Raw genomic sequence first — 8,963 nt, forward strand, 5'->3', positions numbered from 1 at the left:
ACAGGGAGAAAGCCCCGCCTAGCAACAAAAATGTGAACTTGACAACCCCTCAAGCATCAATAGTTATGAGGGTTCGAATACCACACAAAATAAATCTTCATTTAACAGCAAAGCAGATCTCCAGACCAAACTTCTTCTCCATCTATCTTCAAGAGGACGAACACAATAGATCGCAAAGCTAAGACAACAATGTCCCAAGAACCAGAAGAGATGAAGGAGATGTAAGATACAAGAAGTTGGAAGACCATAGAGAAAAAAAAGAATGCTACAGCATCAATCTCGCCACGAAAGACGAGGAGACAGTTAAAAACTAAAAGAATTATAAGTCCATAGACCAATTTGGTTTAACCACTATCATCATCATCATCATAAACTATTTACCTTAAAAGAGCCATGACTAGGGTTCAAAACAAGCTGAAATAAACATTTTTATGGATTTAGTAATCTCTCATCTTATGGGACACCATTCTTCAAACTTATCAAATCATTAACTACCATCACGATATATGGACATTTTATAATGATAATGTGGATAAATAATTAAAAAAAATTGAAGATGCAAAGCCAAAATTCTCCCGAAAGTATAATATACGGCCAAATATAACAATAAACTTATTAACCAATATACTTAACATAACCATAGTGTTAATAGTTCTTAATCATCTTCGAATACGAACCGACCTCTCTGTTCTTAACTTTCATTTTCAGAGAAAATAATATAAATAGATCTTAGGGTTTGATATAAACTACCTACCTTAGAAGAGCCATTGCTAGCGTTCTGAACAGGCTGTTCTCGGGTAAGGCATCGATTTCCCATCTGAATCTGCTGCAGATTTTTAGAAATGGTTAAGGAGACCGGTTACTATGACGTGCTAGGAGTCAGCCCAACGGCCACTGAAGCAGAGATCAAGAAAGCATATTACATGAAGGCTAGGCAAGTTCACCCTGATAAAAATCCAAATGATCCTCAAGCGGCACAAAATTTCCAGGTATTAGGAGAAGCTTTCCAAGTTCTCAGTGATCCAACACAGCGGGCATCATATGACGCACATGGAAAGGCAGGTGTATCAATGGAAATAATGATAGATCCAGCAGAAGTGTTTTCTATGCTGTTTGGAAACGACCTTTTCGAAGACTATATAGGTCAGCTTGCAATGGCTTCAATGTTTGTTTTTTATAAGTTTACTGAAGATGAACTGACAGATACCAGGAAACTACAAGAGAATATGAAGGGTGTCCAAAAGGAAAGAGAAGAAAAACTTGCAGAGATTTTGAAAGATCGCCTTAATCGGTATGTAAAAGGTGACAGGGAAGGTTTTATACAAGAAGCTAAATCTGAGGCTCAATTGCTGTGCGCTGCAGATTATGGAAGCAATATGCTGCAGACAATTGGTTACATGTATGAAAGACAAGCGGCAAAGGAACTTGGAAAGAAGGCCATCTATTTGGGTTTGCCGTTTATAGCTGAATGGTTCAGAAGCAAAGGGCATTTCATAAAATCTCTACTCACCGCAGCAACAGGTGCTTTTGCACTGCTAGGGTTACTAGAATATATAGGGTTAGTAGTATATAAACAGCAGCTGAATAGGGAGGAGAGTTATTGTGAGGCTGATTTGGAAGCATTTTTAGAGTCCAACAGAGAATTGTTTGTGAACTCACTTTGGAAAGTAAATGTGCCTGACATTGAAGGCACCCTCTCAAATGTGTGCCGGATGGTGTTGCAAGATAAGAGTGCCAAAAAAGAAGAACTTCGAGCTCGAGCGAAAGGTTTGAAGATTCTGGGAAAGATTTTTCAAAGCGCGAAACTGGAAAATGAAGATCGAATTCCAGTAAAAGAGACTTCTGTTTGGTTAGGTAAAGAAGATCACAGAAATGATGCAAGCTCTCCCGATACATTACCAAAGAATCATCCCGGCAGTGGAATTGGATCGTTGTTCAGTCAATTAATGGATGCGCTTGTACGATTTTGGAACGGTCTTGCAAGGAAGCTTTTTCGAACCTAACTTCGCTTTTCCAACCCAATTTATGTTCCAATAAAACGATTTTAATTTTTGACATTTAATGGAAGCTATATCCAATTTTATTGTTTTTTTATTATAGAGAAGAAAAATTATATATATATATATAATTTGAAACCTGACATTTGACATACCATACCATACAATAGGTAGAATTGTGTTTAAATCTCTCATTTTACATGCAAACACACCTAAGGTTTTTTTTTGGTTTGAAAAATATTAAAAAACAAGTTTTTTTTAATAGTGGATACTCAAGCAAATAATATATTTACTATTATTTATTTCTCACTTTAATTTAAGAAAATATTAGCATAAAATGTATAAGAATAAGATATAAATAAATATCTCAACTGAGAATTATTTTCTAGCATTATCTAGGAGTAAAACTATAAATTTGTATGCTTGTTAGTGGGTAGCAATAAGATGTAATAAATATCCCAACTCAGAATTACTTTCCACCATTATTTATGTTCTCCTTGGCATTTATCCAGGAGTAAAACAATAAAAGTGTATGCTTTCTAGTGGTTATTACTCACAAAAAATTAAGGTTGAGTAAGAAAATAATTTATCCAATTCACATTTCAAATATTAGTTCTTCCCAAAGCAAACCTATATCAATTTAGATTTTAGTGGAAGAAACTAAGCCGCCCTACAACAATTTTAGTATGGATATTGATGTATTTTACTTCTAACAGATTGTACAATATTTTTTGTTATTAATATATTTTGTTTTAAATATTACATGTAAAATTGAAGATAAAATGAAATACATATCATGGAATATCAATAATATTAAGTAATTTCCAAAAGTAAATTTGTTTTTTCCCTTTTTTTATTCTCTTTCACCATTTCCGCCCTCATTTATACACCTTGATTTTACAAATGCCATGGCACACCTTCTTCCCTAAATGAATTTTATAAAACCATTATTACAAAGAATGATTAACAATGCATTGTAGAAAAAAAGTCCATAAAAGAGATTGGCATTTTATTTCTTCTCATCCCTCCTAGGAGGGTTTATTGCTCACCTCCTATCATGAGAGGTAGGTTTGTAATTTGTAGTTAAATGGAAGAAGGCCAGCAATACATTCTAGAACAAGAATAATACAGATGCTCATGTCACTTGAGAAGTAAGTTTGTAAGTAGTTAATCATAAAAAATACTTTGTGAAAAGAGGATAGTGAAGAGAAATTACTTTGGTTGTTTTCTTTCTATTCAAAAAATATGGAACACACTTTCCTTTTGGTGACAAATTTCTATGGCAAATGGAATGGAAGAAGGCTAAGTGAATGGCCTCTTATCTCTTGTTGAATGAGCTAGAAGGGTGGGGAAAGGAAGAATGGTTGGAGGGAATGGTAAATGGAAGAGGGGGTTTGGGGAAGGAAGAATGGTTGGAGGGAATGGTGAATGGAAGAGGGGGTTTGAGGAAGGAAGAATGGTTGGAGGGAATGATTAGGGGAAGTGGCCAGTATGGCTAGAATGGTACACATTGCATATGTTTTTGTTTATATATATATATATATATATATATATATCTTTGTGGTTAAAATAAATTTAAGGTGGAATCACTATGCTTATTAGATGGAAGTGAAACTATTAACGAACAATAAAATTCTCATTATGAGGATTGTGAGAAAATTAGCTTAAATATATATGAAGATACTTTTTTATTCTTGTTCTTGAAAGTAGCTTCTATCCAAACTTCTCCTTATAAAATTTAAACCTACAACTTAACAAAAACTAAACCTCAACAAACTAATTAGTCTCTATTTTATTTTTTATTTTTAATTTGTATTTAAAAAAATCTATAACTCATATAATATTTTTTTAAATTGCTTAAATTATCTTTTAAAAATAATTTCTAAATCTTTTTTATTTCTCTTTACTGTATTTTAAACCATATTTGAAAGTTTTTTTTAAATTACTCCATAGATGAATTTTCATTTTATTTAAGCAATGACACGGGAAGAGGTAATATTTTTTCACATTGTTATTGTTTTTAATTACATGCGTTTTTATTAATTGAAATATGATATTATTTTCAGAATCGGGAGGTTTTCATATAGTGTATCGTTTACATTTGTTTTCATTTTTTTTATGAACTTATTGAAATAGTGTTGATATTTTAGGCAATGGATTGAATAAAGTGAAATTTTAACTTCCCCCAATAGAGTAGCCCTAGAGTACTTTTCAATTGGGAGGTGCATTTTAAATGTTTTATTCCAACTATACTATTTGCTAAACATATGAGCTGAAATGAAGTGTAGTTTTAACACTAAAATGTGTAAAGAAGGTGACATTCAGTGATTGAATTTAATGGTATTGTTAAAAACATTAGGGGTTCTAAAGTTATGGTTATGAAGCGTATCCATTTTAGTCATGAAGAAAGAAAGCGGTTATATTGGGAAGATGAACCTAACCTGGTCAATAAGTGTGATCTACAAAAAGATAAAGATTTACATATTTCTTATTAAGTTGGTAATTATGATGATAAAGAATGTATTTTATGGAAATAATATTATATAAATGAATAAAAATTTTAATTATTTTTTATAAGATGGTAATTATGATGATAGAGAATGTATTTTATGTGAAGAATACTATATAAATGAATAAAATTTTAATTATTTTAGTGTGAAACTAAAATATTAATTTATAACTAATTTTTGAGGCGTTTCGAAACTTAATTTATAACTAGTCACTCTTCCCTCGAAAGTCGAGACTTAATTCATAACCAGTCACTTTTCCCTCTCATGGATCTTGTCTTGGGTTAATATCTACCTCACTTACCCCACTCACCTTTTATAGCACAATGACTAGTCAAGAATCACACTTACTATGAGATATAGGATAGATCCTTTCTACAAGTATTTTCTACAATACAATGTTCTTAGGCCGGGATTCTTTTTCTTTAGGGTTGTTGTTTTTTTTTGGGGTTTAAAATCATATTTTCTACACTACAATGTTAGTTTTTTTTGTGGTTTAAAAATCATATTTTCTACACTACGATGTTCTTAGGCGGGGATTTTTTTTCCTTAGGGTTTTTTTTCTTTGAAAATAATATTTTCTACCATACAATGTTCTTAGGCTGGGATTCTTTCTACTTTAGGGTGGGATTTTTTCTACTTTAAGGTTGTTTTTTATTTTTTATTTTTTAAATCATATTGAAAGTAGATATTATGGGTATATGCATTTGGTTGCTTTTTTTTTTCAATCTCTCTTTATATTCTCAAGAAAAAGTTGAGATTTGAGTTTGGATTTAGATAAATAACTCTTATGATGGTTTAGGGAGGTTTGGATGGTTGACCTTAAGAGTTTATTTAAGAATAATTTATACCATGTGAAAACTCAAATTTTTAATTCTTACATCAAATAAATTAGTTTGTAAAAAAATGATAATGAATTAAATAATAAGATTTGGTGACATTTGATAAATATTGCATTATTGTTATCACATTCACCTATGTTTTTATTATCTTTGAATAAACAAGTACAAATAAATTTATTTTTTAAGAGGATAAAAAAAAATCTTAAAAATGATAATGTTATTAGTTTCTTTCACATTGAAAGAAATGTACAAAGTTAAAAATGTTGCTAAATTTTCAATGTAAGATTGTCATATTCCTATATAACCAATACATACATTCATTGTTATATAGCCACTATATACATTTGTTGTCCACTATATAGATCCACCTAATATCAAAGGATATCAACAAATTTTAACTATTGACATAATACAATCTTCAAGATAAGCTCAATAATCATGAATAACTAAAAAGTCCTTTAAGAGCCACTATATACATTTGTTGTCCACTATATAGATCTACCTAATATCAAAGGGTATCAACAAATTTTAACTATTGACATAATACAATCTTCAAGATAAGCTCAATAATTAGGAATAACTAAAAAGTCCTTTAAGAAGAATAACTAAAAAGTCCTTTAAGATCCCTTTAGTTTGCGAACATATAGTCTCATTAGGTTTTATCCTAACAAATAAAACCAACCAACCAACCAATAATGAATCCCAAATCATAAACCAAGAAGAAGTAATCTCATCTAGAAAATAGTAATATCAAATATCAAAAACCAACATATGAAATGAGCTCCAAATTTTTTCTTTTATAACTCTCCCAATAAGTTAGACACTCTTCATAAAGCCATGTGGGACTAAATAGAGTCACTTTTAGTCTTCCAATTAAATACATTATTATTTTCTATTTTTTAATAAAACATATTTCACTTTATAATTGGTCCTTAGTCACTTTATTAAATAGTTAAAATAACAATAAAGTTAAATGAAATATTTATATTTAATAACTTATCATTATTTTATTTAAAATTGCCACATTATATAGAATGCGAAGATATTAATGAAAATTGAACCCAACAACAATACTAAAAAAGAGTACCCCTACTAGTTAACCTAGTTGGGGATCAAAATTGACTTACTAAAAATAGTAAGAATTAGAGAATTCTCCTCAAACGATTCTAAAAAAATGATTTTGTTCATAATCATAATGAGATTTGAACTAACCATCAAAAACTTCCAAACCACTTGATTAATTTCCTCCAAGGTTCCTTAACCCTAACACAACCTTATAAGAGCCAACTAATAAGCTAGAGGTGAACAAACTCTGTCGCTTATGAAGGGGACATTCTAGTTCATCCTTCACAAACTTTTTCTCAAGCAATCTCAACTCTAGTTGTTGAAATATTTGTTCATTTTCCCATGCGGCATCCTCTACTAGTAAGTTATTCCATTTGACCAGGAACTCTTTGATGGACCTCTTATAGAGTCCTCACTCTAGTATCAATGATGGTCTTTGGAATAAATATTGACTTCCCCTGCTCATCCAATAGTGGAAACTCATATAAAGGAACTATGTTATGATTGAGATCCTTTTTAAACTTGGATACATGAAATACATTATGAATCCTGCTTCTAGTCGTTAGATCAATTTCATAGGAAATATCTCCAATCCTTTGAGATACTCTGAATGGTCAATAAAACCTAGACTTAGTTTCTCCTCTCCACTCTTATTGAGAGTATATTTTCTAAATGAATGAAATCTCAAATAAGCCATATGTCCAACTTCCAAAATGTGTTCTATCTAATGTCGATCAACATACAACCTCTATTGATTTTATTCTTGTTAAAAAAAATCCTTTTGTGACTTCATGATTTCCTTACTCGCTTGTAGTAATTCAATTTCCTTAGGCACTCTACTATCCACAAAAAGTAGATACATGAAGTTGGGAGCCTACTAACAGTATAATTCCATGAATGGAAACATCTTGTTAAACATTTGACAAGTAGTATTACAACAACACTCACTAATATATAGCCATTTTATCCAAGCTATATGTTATCCAACAACATAGTACCTAAAATTCCCCTCCATGCATTTATTAACTATCTCCATTCAACCAAATTTCTATGGGTGGTAGGTAGTGTTACGAGTGAGCTCAGTCCCACTCAACCTAAAGATCTCCTGCCAAAACATACTCAAGAAATTGTTGTCCCTATCGTTAAAAATATTCTTGGGCGTACCATGAAATATAAAAATCTCTTTGAAAAATAAGTTAGCCACCCATGTTGATGTATAAGTCATTGAAATGGAAAATAATTGTCCAAACTTATTCAAATTTTCAAACACCACATAGATGTAATCTTTACCCTTCACTTTAGGTGGCCCTATGATAAAATCCATAGAGATAGAATCCCATTTTTTATTAGCAACGAGTAGGGGTTAAAGCAAAAAAACTAGATAAGTATGCTCATTTTTGTTTTGCTAGAAAGTTGGAAGCTTTATAACATACTTAAGGACTTCATTCTTAATTTCTGTATACTTGAATCTCTCTCATATTTCCCTATAGCTTTTAAGGAAACTTAGGTGACCAACCATAGGTGCATCATGGAATTTCGTTAATATATTTACCTTAAACTGTGAATAAGGAACTAAATAAATTATTGCAATATACATGATGAACTCATTTACTATTGTATATCTATCATCATGAATTGTGGCTTCCATAATTAATATTTCCCATGATTCCTTAGCATACTTTTCTAAAATTAACTCCCTCTAATAAACAGAAATATCCACTAGCGAACATATGTAAGGCATACTAGAAAGTGCATTAGAAACTACAATGTCAAAATCATATGTCTGTAGTCTACTGGCCCACTTATCTTATTATTGTAGTGGCTGGAACACCCTACAAAATTTTGGCTTGCACTCAAATTTGAGAGCCTTCCTTGGTCTTTCCCTTCATTGTTGCAAGCACTCGAGTGTGCTTCATCAGCTTCCTCAAAGTCTTTTCACCCCTTTCGCTTGTTTGATCAATGGTCGTATTTTTGCACATTGGAGTGTTTCATCACACTTGCGGTCCTTTTCTAGTGATTTCGAAGTTTTGTCTTTGCGTCTTCAAGTTGTCCTAGCTATGGAAACAATGACCACACTAATACACAAAGCTTTAAGAAATGTTGCACAAGTGTCGTCACTGTCATCCTAGGGTCTCTCTCAAGTGTTGCACTTGTCACTTTTTGTTCTAGATAGTCTCAAAGAGGGTAATGCTTTGTCTTTTTGATTTGGTGGTCTATGTTGTCGTGTCATCAAAACATGCTAAGTGTGTGGTCATAATTTCAAGTTCACTTACCTCCCACACTTAGCCATTTTTTCTGAAAATCCTCCCGACCAAGCAACTCTTGTTAACTTGATGTCGATTGAACTGTGCATTACACAATATTAGTCCTCAGCGATGTCACCCTCCTATCTAGAATTGCGCAGTGTGCAGTCACTGTCCCCCCAGGCAGTTGCACTACGCAATTCTAGAGCTGAGCAGGCTGCCTTCCACATAAAATTTTAAGGATGGAAATTTATTTTAATGTTTAGAAACCTTGGCAAATCTCACTAGTTCATAATATATAATATGTAA

At 31.8% G+C, this 8,963-nt stretch overlaps 1 pseudogene; it reads left to right on the top strand.

Moving 5' to 3' along the window:
* The first annotated feature begins 842 nt into the window (after positions 1-842).
* Positions 843-2,003, top strand: LOC149242902 (chaperone protein dnaJ 10 pseudogene; annotated as a pseudogene).
* Positions 2,004-8,963: the final 6,960 nt, after the last annotated feature.

Source organism: Pinus tabuliformis, chromosome 8 (genome assembly GCF_031772625.1).
Source record: "Pinus tabuliformis cultivar Carrire ecotype Pingquan chromosome 8, CPIR1, whole genome shotgun sequence".
NCBI classification, from domain to species: Eukaryota; Viridiplantae; Streptophyta; class Pinopsida; order Pinales; family Pinaceae; genus Pinus; species Pinus tabuliformis.